Source organism: Ochotona princeps, chromosome 32 (genome assembly GCF_030435755.1).
Source record: "Ochotona princeps isolate mOchPri1 chromosome 32, mOchPri1.hap1, whole genome shotgun sequence".
Classification (NCBI taxonomy): domain Eukaryota; kingdom Metazoa; phylum Chordata; class Mammalia; order Lagomorpha; family Ochotonidae; genus Ochotona; species Ochotona princeps.
In genome coordinates this window covers 5,479,554-5,500,626 of record NC_080863.1, presented here as the reverse complement: position 1 = coordinate 5,500,626, position 21,073 = coordinate 5,479,554, and the positions used below count along the sequence as shown (strand labels likewise).

At 44.5% G+C, this 21,073-nt stretch overlaps 1 protein-coding gene across 1 annotated transcript in view; it reads left to right on the top strand.

Moving 5' to 3' along the window:
• The window catches only part of PSD3 (pleckstrin and Sec7 domain containing 3), a 342,030-nt gene that overhangs the window by 97,096 nt on the left and 223,861 nt on the right, over positions 1–21,073 (top strand). The window lies entirely within an intron of this gene.

Below are 21,073 nucleotides of genomic sequence, written 5' to 3'. Positions count from 1 at the left end.
GAGACTGTTTTGGTCACAGAATTTTTGCTTCGGGCTGCCTCACTCAGAAATATTCTCCGCCTCTTGAGGACATTATATTTCGAAGGCTTTTTCCTAGAAGGAGGTACAGAACAAAAATATAAACAGCTTTATAGCATTTCAGTGTTTTTGCCTGTTTCTGTGGAAAACTGCTATTAACAGATCTTGGGAGGTACATAGGAAGGAGCAGTTGTATATGGTTAAGATCCTGGGTGTAGAGCCAGGCCTCCTGGGTTTGAACCATGGCCTTGGAATTTATTAGCTAGGTGACTGTGCGAGTCACCCCACTTTAGTTTTCTTGCCTATAAAATGAGATTATAGTGACACAGCTCTTGGGGTTGTTTTGAGAAATAAATGAGTTATGTTTAAGGACATCATGATTGTTGCCAGGGAACTCTTTGCTGTTATCACGGTCGTCATTGTCATCCTCATCTTCCTACCCCTGACCTTTGAGGCTCAAATCCACAGGCTGGCCCGCCTTCCCTCAACTCTCCCATTGTCTGACACTCATCTCTGTTGCACGGGGACAAGGTGTCTGACCCAGCAGAGCTGATGCTGGATCGAAAAGCCAAATGTAGCTTTTCAGATGTTAGAAGGGATCATACAAAAGCGTTAGTACTCAGGTATGTCAGGAGGGCGATTATATATATGGCTATTTAATAATTTCCTTTACTGTCAAAATATTTATCAGATACTTCAGTAATTAGGGAATCTTTATTCAAGTTAATTTTTTTCTACTTTATTGATTGTTTGGCTTGAAAGTAAGAGTTAGAGAGAGAGAGAGAGAGAGAGAGAGAGAGAGAGAGAGAGAGGTCTTCCATCCTTTGATCACTTTCCAAATGGCCCTAACAGCCAGAGCTGGGTCTGTTCGAAGGTGGGAGCCATGAGCTTCTTCCAGGTCTCCCATGTGGGTGCAAGGGTCCAAGAACTTGAACTTTCTGTTTATTCACTTTTTATTCACTTTCATTTTATTCGCTAGGGAGGGAGACAGGGAGAGAGAGAGAGAGGAAAAGGCCCCTGGGTGGGGTGGGGAAAAGAAGGAGAGGCAGGCACAGAGAGAGAAAAGGATGTTGTGTTTATATGTTCACTGCCCAAGTGCCCACAACAGCCAGGCTGGGCCAGACTGGAGTCATTCGGAGTCCACCCTGTGGGTAGCAGGGGCCCAGGTCCCGAGCTATTGCCTGCTGTTTCCTGCAGTTGACGTTATCAGGAAGCTGGATGGGAAGGTAGAGCAACTAGTATTTGAACCAGGTATTGTGATGTGGGATGTGGATGCTCCCAAGGGGGATCAGGCTGCTATGCCACGTGCCTGCCCCTCTGTTCTGAGGCTTGGAGACTGTCAGTCATTGCCCGTCACTGCCATGGAGTGGCTTCCTTTCCCTCAGTTAACTGAAGGCCTGAGGCTAGAGGCAGCAGCAGTATCCAGGTCCCAGCCTAATCGTCATGAAGCCATGTGGGCAAATCGCTTCATTATCTCTTCATCTGTAAAATAGGCATCATGGGAGCAACTGCTTCACAGAGTTACACTGTGGAGCTCAACTGAGATTGGAAGTAGCTAACCTGGTGCTGGGCATGTGCAACCCAGCTCGTGTGTAGCTGTTGAGGAAGCCAGCTTATGTAACCACACTGGCACAATTGTCGTGTTTGAGTTGGAAGAAGTATTAGAAATGATCTTTGCCGTTGTGAATGAGGAAACTGAGACTCAAGGGAGTGGATTACCTTGACCAAACGCTTGGCAGGCTTCAGCTTATCATTTCTTTTTCTCGGTGCTGAACCATGCATTTGATGTTTTGTGCTGCCTACTCCATGCTCAAACTCTCCTGTTAGAAAGACTGCAGAGTCATCTGATGCTACTCGCTTTAAGATTCTTGCTGTGGAAGGTGTCTTGTTGGAACGGCATCCGGAGCCAGCGTCGAGGGGTACTGAGGGAGCGAGGCCAGCAGAATCCTGTTCACTAAGGGAAGAAGGAAAGAAGTAGTTAGAACCTCATCTCCTCATTCCCCTGACCTGATCTGTTGGAAAAGGCAAGGGACGAGTGGGGGCTGCAGGGAAGCCAAATGCTTTAAGGTTAGATAGAGACTGTGTATGGAGAATTTTGGTACTTGGAAGCCTCCTGCTAAAATTTCCAGATAACAAAAATACGTCCCCTGGGTGCCTGCATCCCATGCCGGAGCACCCAGGTTCAAGTCCCAGCTGCACCTGGCTCTGGCTTTCTGCTAATTCACATTCTGGGTGCTCTTGGCACCCACATGAGCAGCCTGGGTTGAGCCCCAGTTCCAGTGTTGATCTGGCCCAACCCTATTGTTGTGGACATTTGTGTGGTGTGACTCGGAAGATGGGAACTATTTCTCTCTTTCGGTCTATCTCAAATAAGTAAATACATAAAAATGCCATCATTAATAAGTAACATTAAAAATAAACGGATACTAAAAACACTCATTTTAAAGAAGAGCTTCTCAGTGATATGGGTAGAAGAAGCTCCACAAACGCAGAATTCCTGGAGAGCAGAATGGAAAACGGCAGCCGTGCAACTTCACGCTGCCTGCAGGACTTGGGAAAGCCAAGAGTCATCGCTTTAGGGAGAATATGGCTCAGAATGGAAAACCATGAATACATAAAGGAAGAAATGACAAGCCCGCCAATTCTAAGGTCTGCTATTGAGTTATTTTCTTGTCTCCACCGCAGATACAATTTGGCCTATGGCTTTAGGGTTGATCCTTCAGAAAATGTTGAATCCTTGGCACGTTTTATTTAGTTTGCTCTCTGCTTTCCCTTCTGTTTCCTTCCCACACTGGATTATGGAAGATAGAAAAAAGATTTTCTAGTGTGACATCCAGTGGATGTTAGACTTACTCGCCGTTCCATGGTCTTTACTGACTGGACCAGATGTTCTCAATTATTTCAGGTTCCCACAGACCCTGTTTTGGCCAAGTAGGCCAGGAGGTGATTTTAAACTTGCTCTTCGGTTAGGGCTTTTGGTAATGATAAGTCAGCACTTCCAGCCTGTTCCCTGTTGGACACATATCTGCAGACTGAGCTAAACGCTGTTGCTGTGTGGCCTCAATCAGCTCGTTGGAACTGGCTGGTGTTTCATACAGAGAGCGAGCTGCGATTGTTGCAGAAATCGCTTTGGAGGGCGTGTTGTGAAGCTTATTCCTACTGTCTGCTTAGTATACTCTTTTCTATTTTTCAGAATCGTAGTCTTTGTTGCGTTTTTTAGGCAGCTGTTGAAAGGCTGCGGAGCAGAAAGGGGATCTCCTGGGGAGTGTGCTTGCGTCCCTTTGGAACTTCATTGGAGCATCCCGTCTCTGTTGGTCACATCTTTGATCTCAGACATACTCAGCTGTACCTCATGCAGTTGAGGCTAGAGGGTTTCATGTGCTTGTTAGCCATTTGTAATTTTTAAAAAAGATTTATTTACTTTTATTGGAAAGGCAGATATACAGAGAGGAGAGACAGAGAAGAAGATCTTTCATCCATTGATTCATTCCCCAAGCGGCCACAATAGTGGGAGCTGTGCCGATCCAAAGCCAGAAGCCTGGAGCTTCTTCCAGGTTTCCCACGTGGGTGCAGGGTCCCAAGGCTTTGGGCCGTCCTTCACTGATTTCCCAGGCCATAAGCAGGATCCCATATGGGATCCTGGCACATGCAAGGTGAGGACGTTAGCCACTAGAATACCACATCAGGCCCAGAAATCTGGATCTTTAAGAGGGGTGACAAACATCTGGATTCAGCCAGAGTTTCTTAAGTTTTATGGTAAATTGTTGTTTTGATGCCTGGTTTACCTGGCAGTAGACCTGCTGCTTCCTATATCCAAATAATAAGGATATTTAATTATGGTAAAATTAAAGTTTAAATTATTATTCCAAATACTAAAGTGACTTCAGATTGACAATACAATAAACATGAAAGAAAGCCAACATTGTGGGAGCATAAAATTTGACAACCCATAATTCATACCAGAAAGATCAATTTAGATTTCTTCCATTTACTGGTTCACTCCCCATTTGGCCACGATGGCCAAAACTGAGAGCCTGGAGCTCTTCCCGGTTTCTCAGGTGGGTAGCAGAGATGTACGTTCTCGGACTACATTTTACTGGTTTGCAGGGACATTGGCAGAGAGCTAGATCAGAACTGGAGCAGCCGGACTTGAATGATACTCTGACAAGATGCCAGCCTCATAGGCTGTGCCTTGATGTGCCGTGCTGCCACTCTGGCTCCCTGTGACTTCCTTTCAAAGTCCGTGTTGGAAAACTGGCTCTCATCAACTTCCAGGTTAACTGTTGGCGTATTTTAGGGTAAACTTAGGTTGTTCGGATATTGCAGAATCCCAGAACGCAAATGCTTTATTGTCAACTACATGATACCCGCAAATAATGCTTTTGTCTCCCTTCACTGTTCATTGAATAAACTCCGAAAATCTGAAAGTTTGCTTTTTTATTTTTGACAAAGTGGTATCTTTTGCTTTTTATGTTTGTAAAGCCAACTTCGCATACTGGCATCTTTCATGATTTGTTTGTTCAGCCGATATTTTATTGAACACTGAGCTTCTTTTTTAAAAAAAATGGTAGATTTTAAACAGAGTCAGCTTTTGCGTGTGTGTGCTCCTCTTTAGAGCACAGGTGCCCCACGCCCCACTCCTGTGGCCTCCCGCCTGGCCTGCCTTCCTCCTTCAGTTAGCTCCTGACGCTTTGGTCACATAGGCCTCGGGCCTCCACTTTGAGTCATGTGCAGTGTAAACTTTATGCACGCTTTCTGGTTGGCGATGCTCACGGTCATGTTCTGTAACCAGTGGCGTCCACAGGCGAGTTCCTGAGAAGACAATGCCCAGAGCTTCTCAAAGGCTTTCACGCACTTGTCAGACTGCTTCAGGAAGTCATCTTCCCCATCCGAATGGTGTCCATCTCAGCTCCCACATGACTGGACGGTCCCCTTAGACCTTTTTAAAAATAAAGCCTCTTGGTCTCCTCTTGCCTTAGGATTATGCAATTAGAATCCATTGGCAGGAAATTCCAAAGGAGCATTTCTAAATGTTCAAACAGTGTCCCAGGTATTGCTTATGATATATAAAAGCTCCAGAACCAACGTATTTAAAAAGAAAATTACTTGGGCTATTTATAAAACACTTTAATACTATTCATAAAGCAATTCATTGTGGAATACTTTAATACATTGAAGCTATGGTTTGATAAAATTTGCTGATGCTCAAAGCTAAGGGGGCTTAGTAACCACTGCCAATTGAGTATCAGTCAAGTGAGTGAGATGATGGCTCTGAAATTAAGATACAGTGTCATTAAGAACACAGCGTTTGCTCATTAAAGAAGCAGTTTAGATTAGCTTTGAAACAGTTATGCAGAAAGTTTCTCATTTAATGAGACATGATGGGAAGCGGGATGGTGGGACATGAGCCAGCGTCCAAATGGGAGCCCAGTGTGTGCAAGGTGAAGGCTTTAGTCGCTAGGCTACCACACCTGACCCCAGGCTTAGTCTTTGCATAGTATGCCTTATCCATGAACTTTTCTCATTATCTGAGCTTAGGATGTACTGTGTAAACAAAATAATCTTGCATGATTTTAAGTACAGCTGTGTAAATCAGAGCTGACACCAATGTTTTCTCATTTGAGAATATCACATGCTAGAAGGCAGGGCCAGGAGGTGGAGTCACTGGTGTAGCCTTCCTGCCTTCTCGTCCACGTTCAAGACATGCTTCTGGAGCATTCTGCATGCTGCTGCAAGCAATACAAATCGTTCCCTTTCTCTTTGTTTACGACATCATATCGGTTGTTTTGAATTTAAAATCAATTATGTTACTGAATTTTACTTAAGGATAGTAAAGGTGGTCATATAAAATTTTTAAAGAAGATATTAAAAATTATCTATTTATTCAAAAGACAGAGTTACAGAGACAGATACGAGGGAGATCTTCCATCCACTGGCTCTCTCCCCAAATGGCCTTAATGAATGGAACTGGCTGGAGCTGGACCTGGACTGGAGCTTGACCAGTCTGAAGCTGAACCATACAACAGGTTGCTAGGAAGTTCTGGGAACTCTATAAGTCTTCGTTGCTTCCTGCACACTTAGAAAATGATACTCTTGTATTGTGTGCCGGGTCAGTAAGCAGCTGCTTTAGGCTACAGGTGACAGTTTCTGGGGTTCCGATTGTCCTTAGTTGTGCCCCACCTTGTCAGCCTGGATCTGGTGACAGCTGGGATGTATGCGAGCTTCCTGAAGGTTCAAGTTCTAGAACCTCACTGCAAGAATCCTGACCTGGTAGGTGACTCAGAAATCCAGTCTGTTGGCTTCTCAGGGGAGGCAGGTCGTGGTGTCGGATGGCGCCGACAGTCATCCTGCTGGAAGGCTTAGGCACAGTTACTGGAGTCTGAAAAGGAACAGAAAAGGGAAAGACCTGGGAATTTCTTAGATTGCTAATTGCATTTGGAGGGCAGTATGCTCGGAAGTGGTATTTCCAGGTCACATGATGACTGTATTTTTCATTGCTGGAGGAAGTGCCATACCGATATTTGTGGTTGCACTAGTGAACACTTCCCCCAGTAGTGCACAGAGTCCCCACTGACTCTGCATCCTCTCCCGTGCCTTGCCTCATTGGTAATACGCATGCTAGCAAGCGTGAGGCAATACCCCATTGCGTTTGTCATTTGCACTGACGTCTCCATGTTTGCGGAGGTAGGGACCCATTCTAGACCTCACACACGGCTTTTGAAAGGCAGAGCTTTGTGGGAGAATTGTAGGATGAAGCATTGCTGAGTTTGTTGCCAGAGACTTCAGGTCGGCTAGCCTGGTGCCCGAGTCCACTGTGTCCTGTGGGCTGGGCCTGGAGCCTGCGTTGGTAAAGGCCAGAGTCCGTGCAGGTCAGCCAGGTGCCAGCACAGGCCTGGAGTCTGAATGTTTGGCAGCTGGCTTTGTGCCTAGGGCTGCTAGGGCAGCCCCGAGGGTGGTCTTGCTGGACTGGCTCGCAGCCTGGGACTACACGGGTTTGCCTGGCTCTGGGTCTTGTCCGAAGGCTTAGGTCAGCTGGACCTGTATAGTGGTTGAGAAGTGCACCATTTTTATGATGTAATTTGAATCTAGTTACAGATGTCTAATGGAAGATTTCCAGATTTTCCTTCCAAGAATATATCTATATGTTTGTATTTACACATTTATGTATTTTTTTCCCTGAAAGCTTAGGAAGGAATTCTAACTCTGTGCTATGTATGGTTAGACAACACTCCCACCTAGTGGCCGGAGTCTGTAACACGGTTTGTTATCAGTTCTTAAAATGTCAGGTGCTGATTGTTTGGCCAGCAGAATTTTTTCAGATTTGAAGACCAGTAAATATTCATTTGCTCTTTCTGCTTAATTAATATGGAGGTTTATAAAAAATTCCAGGTGTGTATATATAGGTTTATTATATCAGTCTCACGATGTTATGAAATAAAGATTTGGAGTTGTTATGGCACAAACAATTGTTAAAAATTTATTTTTCTTGGAAAGATAGATCAGAGCTACAGAGAGAAGGAGAGGCAGAAAAAAAGGTCTTCTGTCCACAGGTTTACTCCCCAAATGGCCACAAGTGCTGGAGCTGAGCCAGAAGCCAGGAGCCAGGAGCTGCTTCTGAGTCTCCCGTGCAGGTGCAGAGTCCAAAGTGGGCTGTCCTCCCCTGCTTTCCCAGGCCACCAGCAGGGAGCTGAATAGGCATCGGGGCCACCGGGGTTAGAACTGGTGCCCATATGGGATCCCGGCACATTCAAGGCAAAGACTATAGCCGCTAGCCCACCGGGCTGGGCCCTCTGTAAATTTTAGTGAAAGCTGGAACTCCTTGTATGCTGAGTGAAAAGATATAGAAGTTAAATCCTATGTAGCAACATATTTAATATATTTGATGTCTCTTTTAGAAATATTTAATGAAAGTAAATTCTGCAACTCTGTACCATTAATATTAATTAGTTTTATCTATTGTATTCAAGGATAAGTACTTGTGTTGGTATTTATTTTAGGAACTCATTATTTTTGTCACTGAATTTTAAGCAGGTTTTACAGCTCATGCTTATTTTTCAAAGCACACATCGTTTTAGAATATAATATTACTGATGAGTAAGCTGTTGCAATAGGAGAACATTGGTTCAAGCAAGCAGTGGATTGAGATGGAAATCTTAAGGTCTTTGGTGATACCTTCTGGTCTCTGATACCTTCTAATTGCAATGTTACAGTAAATATGAAAATAAAAAATACTGCCACAGCTTTTTAGTGCACTGAAATCTCTCGGAATGCACGAATTCACAGGAAAATTAGATGATCAGAGCCATGTGTAGCTTGTGTGAGGTCCTTTGATACTGTAATAACATGGGAGAAAATGGTGGTGGGAGGAGGTTGGGGAGGAATCCTTATACCTTTTTTTTTTTTTTAAGAATTATTTATTTTTGTTGGAAAGTCAGATTGACAGAGAGAAGTAGAGACAGAGAGAAGATATGCTACCCCCTGGTTCACTGCGCACGTGACCACAATGGCTGAAGTTGAACTGATGCAAAGCCAGGAGCCAGCAGCCTCCTCTGGGCCTCCCATGCAGAAAAAGGGTCCCGAGGCTTTGGGGCTTCCTCTATTGCTTTCCCAGGCCACAAGCAGGGAGCTGGATGGGAAGTGGAGCATCCGGGATACTGGTGTCCGTATGGGATCCCAGCACATGCAAGGCAAGGACTTTAGCCACTAGGCTACCGTGTTGGGCCCGAATCCTTATACTTTCAAAACTGTATCATTGAAAATAATAATAACAATTAAAATACAAAATTGTCTACGTGTCTATGTACGTATCTATAATTTAGAAGGCAGAGGTGGCGAGACGGGGATCAAGGAGGGTGGCGTAGAGAAAGGGAAAGTGAGAGAGAGAGGGAGAGAGAGAGAGAGAGAGAGAGATTCTTACCGGCCAGGTTACTCTCCTGATGCTCACAGTGGCTTTCAGTCCTGCCAGGAACTCAGTCCATCACTTGAACTGTCCCCACTGCCTTTCATTGCCCACAGTAGCAGGAATCTGGAGTCAGGAGTGGAGTGTAGGGTACTGAATCTAAGCCTTTAAATACAAGATGCCGACATCTTAACCACAGCCCATCATGAGTTATTTCAGATCTTTCTCAAAGAGGTGTTTCTTAAAGGAGATGATTTCTCAGGCCCGGTGCCTTGCTGGAATCCCATATGCGTGTGTTCCCACTAGTGTCCCAGCTGCTCCACTTCCCGTCCAGTTTACGGTCTGGGAAAGCAGGAGTGGATGGCCCATAGCCTTGGGACGCTGCACGTGTGTGGAAGACTGAGAAGAAGCTGCTGGCTCCTGGCTTTGGATCGGTGCAGTTCTGGCTGTTGCAGCCATTTCGACAGTGAGCCAGCAGACGGAAGATCTTTCTGTCTCTCCTCTCCGTAAATCTGATTGGCCTTTCCAGTAAAAATAAGTAAATTACAAAAAGAAAAAAAAAAAAAAAAGAAAAAGACTTCTCAGAAACCTGGGTTACAGAGAAATAGTCTCAAGGGTTTTAGTTTTCTAGTCCTGCAAGTGTAGCTGCTAACCCTAAACCAGCACCTCACAAGGTACTTGCACTGAAAGAACCTCTTTCCAGCAGTTCAGATATACAGGTTGCGTATCTGTTATCTACAATTCCAGGATACTTTGTACAAGAAACATTTCAGCATTCACATTGTTTTTTTTTTCAGATTTTGGAATATTTGCGTAAACTTAACCAGTTGAATAACTCTGACCCTAAAAATCTGAAATCCCGACTTCTCACACGTCTTTCCGGGTGTTTGGATCAGTGTGGCTTAGGGATGTTCAGTGCGGCTCATTGTATATGTTGTCCCGTTTTTTTTCTAGATACACTGCATACAGATGAGATCAAAGGGTCCAACTCTGTACTTTCAGTTTCTTCCTTCTGTATTGAACAATTGTTTATTTGCTATGAGGAAACTGCTTGCTGTCATCTTGATAAGTATGGGACAAAGTCTGTGTGTCCATGGGTTGTCTTGTGTGTTATAAAATAACGCCTTTTGACTTCAGAACGCTCTGATAGCTGTCTACGACACATCAAGTGTGAGATAAAAAGTATGAAATTCTATGAGTGGAAGGCCTCAATGGGCAGTTTAGATGTTTTAAAAATAAGAGGCTTGGAAAGGTCATTGTGGTTGAGACCTGAAGGAGGGTGATTTGGTAAGTGGGACTTGCTCTGGGGTATGAGACCGGCGTAGGTCACAGTTGGAGGGGCTCAGGGTGACGGGGTCGCTGGGACAAACAGTGAGCCAGTGCAGAGGCAGGGCCAGTTGGCAGCCGATGCGCCGGCTGCTTCCTGCTGCGTCTGGTCCTGGCTCGAAGTTACTTCGTTGCCCTGTGTCTGTTGTATTAATTTTTTTTCAATGTGACTTGAAGTCATTTTAGTTTCTTTCAACATTCTTAGTTTTAAATAATATGTGTTCGTTGAATTTAAAAAGAAAAAAGCACAAAACACAGGACCATCACGATAGTCATGGGGAAATGAGGTAGAGAGTTAACTCTGAGCTAAGCAAGCTTCAGTCGTTGAAGGTTGGTGGGCCGCAGCCCTTGGGTGAATCTCACTGCTTTTGTCTCTGCAGACAGCATTTTGGTGGAACATGGCCTTGTCTTACTTTACTGCTATAAGTAGCTGTTTTCGCTGCAGGGGCAGTTACATATTGGTGTAGAGATCCCATGAGCCATATAGCTTAAACTGTTTACCATCTGTACAGAAAGGATTTGCCGACCCCTAAGTGTCAGCACTACAGCCTTAGCCCCTTACCATGGAGATCTATTTTAAATTTCTCTTGTTTTGTTTCGGGGCGCGAGGCCTTTGGTGGGGCAAGCAGGAGCAGTGCTGTTCTAGGGGTGTTTTGGGAAGATGAATCAGAATGGCTGCACGTGACTGGGAGCTGTGGGTTGGCGGTGAGAGGAGTCTGGTTTGGAGCAGTGGCATACCGGAGATGATGTGGGCACAGGGATTTATAAATGCATGGATGAGCTCTGAAGCGAGTAATGACAGGGTCGGCGAGTGTAGATATGGGAGACGCACGGCTCCCAAGGAGGGCGGTAAAGTGACAGGAGATGTTGACAACGCCTCTGAATAGGAATCCTCCACGGGCGGTCGTTTCTCGGGGTTGACAGCGCTACGGTTTTGACATGTTGAGTGTGTGACAGGGAACAGTTGCCACTCAGGATCATCGATGCTGCGCTTTTCTGCCTTTCTCCTCCTTGGGGTGGGGGAAGCAGGGTGCCGTGATTGCTGAGGCCAACTCCATGGCCCCAGGAGGATGAAGTTCAGGGGTTCCTCAGGGCCAGGGTTTTGTTCTGGTGTGAGCCGGTTTGGGTGCGTAATGGCCCAGTCCCGGCCATGGATTGCGGGGGAAAGTAGAGTCAAGCCTTTCCCCACCACCCCCTAAGCACACACACACACAACGTACAAAACTCAGATCCTCTCCTCCTGTTGATAGTGTGAGGCACACTGTCCTTCTGGTCTCCGCCTCGTCCCCCCAGGTAGCTCCAGGGCAGCCACCTAGACCGTGGTGACACCTGCTGTCCCTTAGCTCAGTTTGTGTCTTTTGCTGGCAGGAGGACGGTCCACCGCTGAGACAGAGGAATGCCCCTTTGAGGTCTTTCACTGTGCTTGGGAAGGCTTCCTTTGTGTTCGACTGCCTTCACTCTTGCTTTTATATATGCATCCATCCATCCGTATATATATAATATTTTATGGAAGTATATATAAAATCCATATCTACTCATGCAGAGTTAGCTTGTTTTTCTCCCCTTGTTCTGTCAGCCTAACCCAGCTCTAGATCCCTGCCTCACACACCTGACCCAGCTGATGGATTCTGCTGCAGCTGAATGGCCTAGCATGCCCACCCGTCACCCTTCATCTCTGATGCCATCTCCCCGTGGTGACTATGCAGTGGACTGGGCCTTAGGGAAACCATCGGGCCTGCACAGCTGGCATTGCCAGAGGTGGCACAGAGCCTTGGCTCAGAAAGCAGCTGTGGCTCTCACAAGACCTCTGCCATTTTAGGCTCACGACAGCTGATGCGAGATGGGCATCTTGTTTGCTGACAAAGAATAGGGACAATCAAAATTACTTATAAAATTTTGTTGTAGTGAATACAAAAGGAAAGAAATAAAGAAGCAGAGTTGCTTTCCAAATTCTCTTGATAAGCCATGGAGCACAGGCAACTTACCGAAGCAGTGCCATACCAGCTAGCTCTCCCCGAGTGTGTCTGACGAGCTGGGCACCGTGTCAAGCGCATCATGTGGAGTAGCTCATTCGGAGTACTTTTGCTACCGTGCCAGTCTGTCTGCTGAATGATTGACATTTCTCCTACAGTCTTACTTAAAAAAAAAAAAAAAAGAATATTAAGTGAGCTGGCTGCAAGCTGAGAACTAATCTTGGTGCTACGCCCTTTCTTCACAGACAGGGGAAAGCCAACAGACCCAGTCAGCATCCAGGTGGCAGAGGTAGAGTCACAGTGAGGGCAGTGGGTTACCCATCAGCCAAGAGACGAGATCCTGAGAAGTCCCACGGGCTGCCCGGAGCGCGCTGTGTTCCTCGGCTGGGTCACTTGTTCTGATCTGGTGTCGCACCGTCCAGACCCATGTGTGCCTCATTGAGAATATACCAGAATTCTTGGAGAGGATCTCTTTACTGGCAGAAAAAAGGGGTTTATAGGATAGAAGATTATGGTGCTAATTTAGCCCCAGGACAGTCAGAGGGGTGAGTGCTGGACCAGTGAGAGGTTGTTTGGGTCATTTTCCAGTTTTTCTCCTTTCAGGGCGGTTGGGTTTCTTCTGGACTTACCTTTGGCCCTGTGAGGACCCCCTTGGGTCAGTCCTTTTAGCCAGAGACTCTGCCTGCTCTACTGCCATCTTGGGAAGACTCCAGGCCTGAGTGAGGGAGCCAGGCTCCCAAGTGACCGCAAGAATTCTCATAACCCATTACGTACGACTTGACCTTCTGCCATGCCAGCCTGGCCTTGCCGTTGATGTCTGTGCTTGCCTGGGGTCTCAGTGACTGGGGATACGACGACACAGCGAGTAATGCAATCTGTCACTTCCTAGACATTTTATTTAGATGGGAGGCTTGCATTTCACTTTTAATTGTAATATAAGAAGTTACCTAGGATAATTCTGGAAAAATCAGACTCTCAGCAGTTATTTATTACTAATGGCCTATTCCATGCTCCTTAACAATATTTGTATGGCTTATATTACTTGAAAACAATTTAAGTATGATTGTAAATAGTGAATGCAACAGTCATCATGGAAAAAAAGCTGAGTCTCCCAGCCTGTGCTAAAATAAGAGAAACAAGTTCAGCGTTTGTTCTCCTCTAGCCTTCCACATATTCACACGTGGGCTCTCAAGCAAATGCCTTTAAAAACGAGACAAAACCAAACAAAATACCACAACTTTGTCCTCAGGGATGTTTCTTGCTATGTATTCTGATCATGTACTGGCGAGGTTGCTTACACTTTCTCTGTATTCAGATGTAAAAAAGAGTTAATACCCTACCTGTGACTAAAACAGGATGATATTTTTCTTTAAAAAAAAAATCAGAAAAGGCCTAGCCTCATATTCAAGTTCTTATTAGAGCTATTCTTTTTTTTGTTTTTTTGTTTTGTTTTGTTTTGTTTTGTTTTGTTTTTGAGTAAAGAACTTGGGAGAAAATCTATTGGCTTAGTATGAGCGCTGTTTGGAAAGATCATGGACAAGAAGTATCTTGAAAGCAAAGCTAAGGATTTAAGATTCTTGCCCCAATTAAGCTTGCGTTTAAATTCCATGACTTTTTTGAGATGTCCTCCCAGCTATAAACAGTTGTAGTTTTTAATGTTCCTGCAGAAGACAATAGCAGGTTAAAGAAGGGGTAATTCTTTCTGAGAAAATCATCCTGGAGTTGCAGGGGTCAGGTGTCAGTGTAAACCAGCTTTAAAAGGTGACTTTTATAGGTCGTGCATATGGTAAGTAGTTTCAGTGTGGAGATCACGTCCGTGAATGCATATGGCACATTAGGATCGAATTTCTAGTTACAGCATCACACACTTCAAAGCTGCTATAGCTCAAAAATCTGGACAGAATTGAAGATGTAAGTATCAAGATCAGATTTTTAACACTATTAAAGATCCTAAGGACAAATGGCATGTGAAAAACTCGAGTGAAATAATTCGCTGAAATGTTAAGTGTATAAAAATAAACATTTTATTCATTGTTTCATGTTGTGTGTAATCTTTCTGTCTCTCAAACACATACGCACACACACAGATGTAACCTAAAGTATTATAAGAAGCATTTTGATTTTTTCATCTATACCCTTGATGTGGCAAGTATGTCTTTGTTCCATTGAATGTATGGATGACCTAAGAGTTGTTTAGGTTTGCCTTATATTTAGGAATCCTTGACTCTATTTCTTAGGGAAGTTCTGAGATGCAATGAAGCTGTCACTGAGGTATGTTCTGTGTGGCAAGCATTATGTAATCTCTGGGCTAAGGACATGCTCTGAAATGTGCCACCTTCTCTACTTTTCTTTTCTCTCGTCTCAGAGGGGAGTTGGACAGAAGCTGCCAGTCACTTAGAAGGTGCCAGGGGAAGCCTGAAGATAAACAGCATCTTGCTCAGTCGCTGGAACATCGGAGCCCCTAAGTGCTGGTGGTGTCTCTGTTCTGCCCGCTACACAGTCAGTGGTGCAGAGCAGGTCCTAAGAGGGATCCTGATCACCCATACAGACTGAAAGCAGTGGGCTTTGACAGAGTCCCAGGATAATTGTAGAGTTTTCCTGGTGACTTTAAGTTACAGCTTTACATGACCAAGCTTACATGTTATAGAGTGTACTTCCCAGCAATTGACTCTGTCGAGATTTTTGAGCAAGTTATAATTCTGAAGTCTCATATTAAATTTGATACTAACAATTAACCTGCTTGTCTGTTTGTGTTACTTTATTTGAGGATTTATTTTTTGGAGAAATATATAATTATGTGAAATGAAAATTTAGTATTTGCAGTTCGTCATTTTCTAAGCTGAAGGCACTGAAATATGGAAAAACAGAACTGATTTGAGATGTTCCTCTTAGTAACAGCCTTAAGAAGTTTCACAGGAAATATGATTCATAAAAAATAATGCATAGACTGCAAAATATTTTGCTCCAAAAAAAAGATGGTGTACCAACATGCTTCAACCTATGTGAACAGGATCTAGTTGGAAGCTCTAAGGAAAATACCAGTTTGAAAAATAAAAAAACCCCTATTGGAGCAATGAAGTCTGCTAGAATTGGAGCATCAAATGGGTGATGAAGCTCAAATAGAATTATGGCGAAATCACTGATGTCCTACAAAAAGTTTGTGAAGACAGTGCCGGAAGCAATCAGTAGCTGACAAATAGATAACTTGTTTTAAGAAGAGCCAGATGTTATTGGCGTCCTGGCTGTTCTACTTTTGATCCAGCTCCCTGCCAATCCTCCTGGGAAAACAGTGGAAGGTGGTCCAAGTGCTTGGACGTGTGCACCTACGTGGGAGACCCGGATGGAGTTCCAGACGGCCGGCTTCGGTCTGATCCAGCTCTGCCCCTTGTAGCCATTTGAAGAGTGAACCGGGGATGGAGGATCGATCGATTGATCCATCCATCTATCTATCTATCCTTTCTAACTGTTTTTCTCTCTTTTTAAAGAATGTACAACAGTTTCAGCTTGCATCTCATCAGAAGTTGGTGGCCCTTATATTGGTTGATATGCATATAAAGCCAACAGAAATTGTCCTTTCTGTTTTTTCATCCAACTGGAAAAAATAGCAGTTCTTCACGAAGAGGTTTTTGATAATCAAGGAAAATGGAAATTTTAGGTAAAACAACGTGATGGCACTGAATGTGCTGATGGTTACAATAACTGATAATTTATCTTGGGTCTTGATTATATCCTAGTTGCTACCCTGAGTGCTTTTGCCTGGTTTACTTAAACTTGAGAACAGCTCCATCATTATTCCCACTTCTGTTGTTACTGTTGATGGAGGAGGTTCAGCCACTTGCTTGAGGTGTCCTAATTGGGAAGTGACAGAGTCTGAATTAGTAGCCTAGGTGGTGTGCTCTAACCACACTGCGACAGCAGTGTGTCATTTAAACATCTGAAGCTTGGGAAACTGAAGCTGGAAGATTTTAAGCCGCTGGCCCAAGGTCGCGGGAGCAGCGACACTTCTGCTTCTCAAACCATCCCTGCTCGCGTCCTGCATGTGCCCAGCTGTGGCTCTCTCCTCCAGAATTTCCTTCACTCGGCGTGAAGACCCTCAGGAGGAAGCATCTGGCTTAGGGGTAGGGTTGACTTTGGAGTTAGGTTGGCTCTGTCTGGACCCCGCTGTGTCAGCTTCCACCATGTGATCCCGGACAGGTCACATGCCTGCCTTGTATTTTAGTACTCTATAAAATAGATGAGTAGTAGATGTTATTCCACTAGATAAGATCATAAAATAAAACTGCCTAATCCAGTGTTGGACACATAAGGGGACATTTTCTCTTCTGTTGATAGTATTATGCACCCCAAATTAACCTTAATAAGTTTTTCTAGCACCTGTTTGGCATGTAGGAATTATGTATGGGATGAGTAGGGAAAAAAAACCAGCTAAACTTCCTTATATGGTTGGCTTATTCTTCTCATACTGTTTGGGAAATTAAGATTGTAGAAGGTGTTTATTTTAATGTTTGAATGGCTATTTCCAAGCCATTTAAGAAACATGGACGATTCTGTTACTCATCTTGGGCTACTTTTGGCTTCACTTTTCTCATCTGTGAAACTATCCATTCTTACAGCTCGTGTTTGTTACTGAGATGGTCTTGAACGATACTGTGCACATCCAAGGTTAGTGATAAAGGAGCTCTGTCATAGTTTAAAATAGATGTTTACGTTGTTCAACCCCTTCATTCCACATTCTCAGGGAACATCAATTATCCATTAAATATTCATGCCGTCACCAGGGCAGTCATGCAATCACCGGTGAAATGACTTTGGATGAACAGTGTCTTTTAGATAAGGATCGGCAGAGCGGGATTTGTGTTATTGTACCGCAGGTCTTCAGTAGTATTTGCCTTGACTTTTTGCGCTTAAATCACACAGGAATGAAATCCCTGTGAAGGGAACCCACCCAGCTCCCCTCTCGCTTCTCACGTGTCGTTCCTGCATCAGAGAAAATGCTGCATAATACTGAGATGACAGCCCCACCTCTGATGTCACGGAGGGTTGGTACGATCCTCTCCCAGCCTTTGCCGGGCTTCCTGCTGCCGCACTGGGGACATGGTTACATTTAAAGCTAACTCCCGGCATCTCAGTTATCTCCTTGGAAGTAGTTTTCACATATATAGAAAAGCCCTACTACGGTGGCTGTTTTCGGTAAGCTACCAAGGCAGAGAGCGACAGAGGCAGGAGGAAGGAGCGCGAGCGAGAACGGGCTGCTGTGCCTTTGTGAGAGGGGCAGGCGGCAGCTCCCAGCTCGGCTCGGTTCCGAGCGGGCGCTCCAAGTGCTTCCACTGACAGCAGCGTGTGCAGTGCAGGGCAAGAGGGGCTGCCAGGAAATTTGAAACTGATTTGCTTCCAGCTGACTAAAACAGCGTATTTAGCATTAGCTTGCTTCTTTTCTAGCTAAGTTTTCTCAAGCGTTAAACTGATGAACTGGGCATTTTCTATGATCAATGGGTAACTGCTGGAGCTACAGTAATCTCTGTGAGTAACCTCTATTTGTAGGTCTATGCAGGCAAATATATATATTTATATTTAAGATATCTCTTGTAAATACTGCTTTGAAATGGTCCATCTGTATTACTGACTGCTTTTGCTTCGTGGTCTTGTCTTTTGCCTGTCCCAGTTGGAGACTCCTGGGGCCAGAGCAGCTTCTGCTGAATCCTGGCAGAGAATTAGCATACTGCATTTGTTAGAGATGCCCATGCCAACCCATTCTGCAATTCCTTGGTCCTCAGAGAGATGCCACCTGCCCTCTGAATGCCGCTGGCCAGTCCCTCGCCTTCCTTGAACTTGCAATGTTTATTTTAGCATCTGACATGGAATTTTCCAAAATTTTCAGGTTAAACAGAAAGCAGAACAGTTATTCTTACCGGTGATCTTGCTTCCTTTCATATTTTTTTTCCCTCTTTGTTTTCCCCCAGCCTTGCTGGGAACACAGAATCCTCTCACCCTATGCCTGCTTGCTGTTTCTGATGCGTTATACAGCCAGAGAAAAGGAGGCAGGCTACCCTGTAGTTTGAGGAAGACAGGATGCTGTGGCGCTGGGTGGGAAGAGGGAGGAGTTTGTCTTAAAGAGCTCAGGCTGCCTTCCCTCTGCGTGTCTGGAGCCTGGCTCAGTCTGAACAGCTTAGATGGGAATAGGGTTAGCTGCACAGGTAGCAGTGCAAAGGAGCTGTAAACACTGCTCTTGTTGAGGCTAAGGTGCAGTCTGTTTCTACCCAGGCATGTGTTCTGCCTGTCTGGTAAAAGCATCACTTTTGTGATACGTGGAGTTTTATTTGTCTCACTGACTTTGAGCATTTGATAAAATTTACATTTTTAGATATGTTTGAAATGACTGTTCATGTCAGATTCTAGCCTGAATGAAAACTGTGGGTCTCTGCCCGAGCCTGAAAATTGGTGCATGCGACTGTGGGCTGAGGCTTGTCCAGCCGAGGCTGGCCGGCTGGGGTTTTCACCCCCTGCTGCTCCTTCGCATTTGTCTGGGGAGGCTAGGATCCCTCGTTGCTTGGCATCTGTAATTATTCTAATTATTGTGTATGAGTCTTGTATGGTATTTAGAAACATGAATTCCAGTCTGTTAAGTATGAATGTATTTCATGAGATGTTTTGTATAGTCAGCACTTTGTTGTAATATAACCATATCCATATTAACCTGAAGGAGACTGGAGTTACGTAAAAGTTTGGTAGAAGCAGTTTTTGTTGTTGTTGTTGACTTTTAAAAATAATGTAAAAACTAAATACTCAGTGCAGGCACAGGTATATTAAAATTGGATTTTGTGAAGTGTGGATTCTTAGGAAGGCATAGGGCAGGATGACCAGGATGGATAGAATGACAGGAGGGGCTATGCTCCAATGAGAGGAGAGCCACCAAGTAGGATGTTAACACGCAAAATTGATGAGTTGGGTGGAAGACACCCACAGAAGTGGAGAGTCCAGGTGAGAAAAGAAAGCCAGCTTTAAACATCAGTGACCCCCAAGGTGAGCCTGCACGCAGCTCCTGGAGGTGAGCCTGCACGCAGCTCCTGGAGGTGAGCCTGCACGCAGCTCCTGGAGCCGAGTGCGTTCCTTCTCCGTGATGAGTGCTGGTGCTGTGGCCCACTGCGGAGCTCCGGGTTTACACTGCACAGGCTGTTCCTTCTCTCACGCCTCTCACCTCCTGTGTGCTGCTGCTGCTGGCAGCGTGGTGCCACAGCCCCCAGAGCTTCCTCTGCCGCTGCCTGCGCTGGGAAGCCAGGATCGTTTCTGTAAGGATTAGAACTGAAAATTGGGTCCTGAATTACTAGAATGTGAAATGGAGTTTGCAGTAAGCACAGCTGCACCTACTCATCACTTAGGAAAAGGAGTCCAATGAAAGCTTCATGCTCTATTGGAATGCACAGTGTAAAAGCTTGCGTCGTGGGCTGCAGGCCTTTCCCTGGCCTTCCCAGCACAGAAACACCTTAAACATCCTTGGATTTAGAGAGCTGTCCCTGTCCAGTCAGTAGACAGCATCCTTGACTTTGATGGAGAGTCTCCCCAAAATGTGACTCTCCTGTGGAGAGTGTGTCCCAGAATGCAGTTAGATTACTCATTTTGTCAATAAACGTTACTCATTTTGTTATTTTTATCGTTGCGAATGTATCCTTTTTTGCTCAGTCTAATAGATTTGATTATCTTCTGCGTTATCTGATTGCACCTTTTTTCTTGCTCTATTATGAATTTGAGCTGTGCGTTACTGTGTTACTGGAGAGATTTATTGATCATTAAACATAAAATATGGGGCATTGTTAGAGTTAAGGAGTATAGTTACTTTTGGTGAAATGTACTTGAGATGAATTTTTTTTAACTCTGTGAGACTTGCTTTGTGTATTTGTTTGTAAATTGAGTATTTCTCTTCCAGTCTTTTACTGGACAGTGTACAAAATGATCGTTTCCCCCATCTTTGGGTCTGATTTTTTCCTTTTTCTAAATTGTCCAGAGCCAAAACAATTCAAGAATATGTAGTTGTCTACCTGAAATTATGTTTTGATGTGTTGCTAATGGATACCCATTATGAAAGAGAATACCAAGAGTGTTATTGCATGTATAAACAATAAAGTTGGAAAGGAGGTAAAATAGGTTTCTAGAGACTGCGTTACTCATGGTCCATAAAGGATTGAAAATGTGTGGAACTCTACTAATAGAAAATACATTACATATACTTAGTTCACTTTTTTTTTTGAGAGAGAGAGAACTAGAGAGACATAGTTCTCATGCTATTCTCTGGTTCACATCCCAGTGTCCACAATAGCTGGGGCTAGACCAGGCCAAAGTCAATCCAGACTTTCTACACGTGTAGCAGAGATCCAACTACCTCGCCATCACTGCTGGCTCCCAGGGTATCATTATATAATAACTGCATTTGGGAACAAGGCTGGGACTCAACTACTCTGACAATGGCATCTTATCCAGGAGGCCAAATGCCCAATTTTGTGAACTATTGACCATGCCTCCTCATTTTGACAAGTAATACAGCCAAGATCTAAATGTCACACCTCTGGGAAAATCTGTGGGTTATTAAAAACTGAAAAACCTTACCTTTCCCTCAGTCCTTTTCTTTTAAGCTCCAATGTTGTTGCCTTGAGGATATGTACAGATAAAATGTGTAGGCTTTTTTAGTGGGCCAGTTTGCATTGTTAACTATTCTAGCAGTTTTTGATCTTACCTGAGTGGTCGTCGGGTCATTGGCCATTCACTGGGGAGGGACATTACTGCAAGCTGTAAAATCATGAAAAGATGAGTATGTATAGTTGGGGCGGTTCTCTTCTCTTCAGAAAGTTCCCAAGGTGCCTGCTAG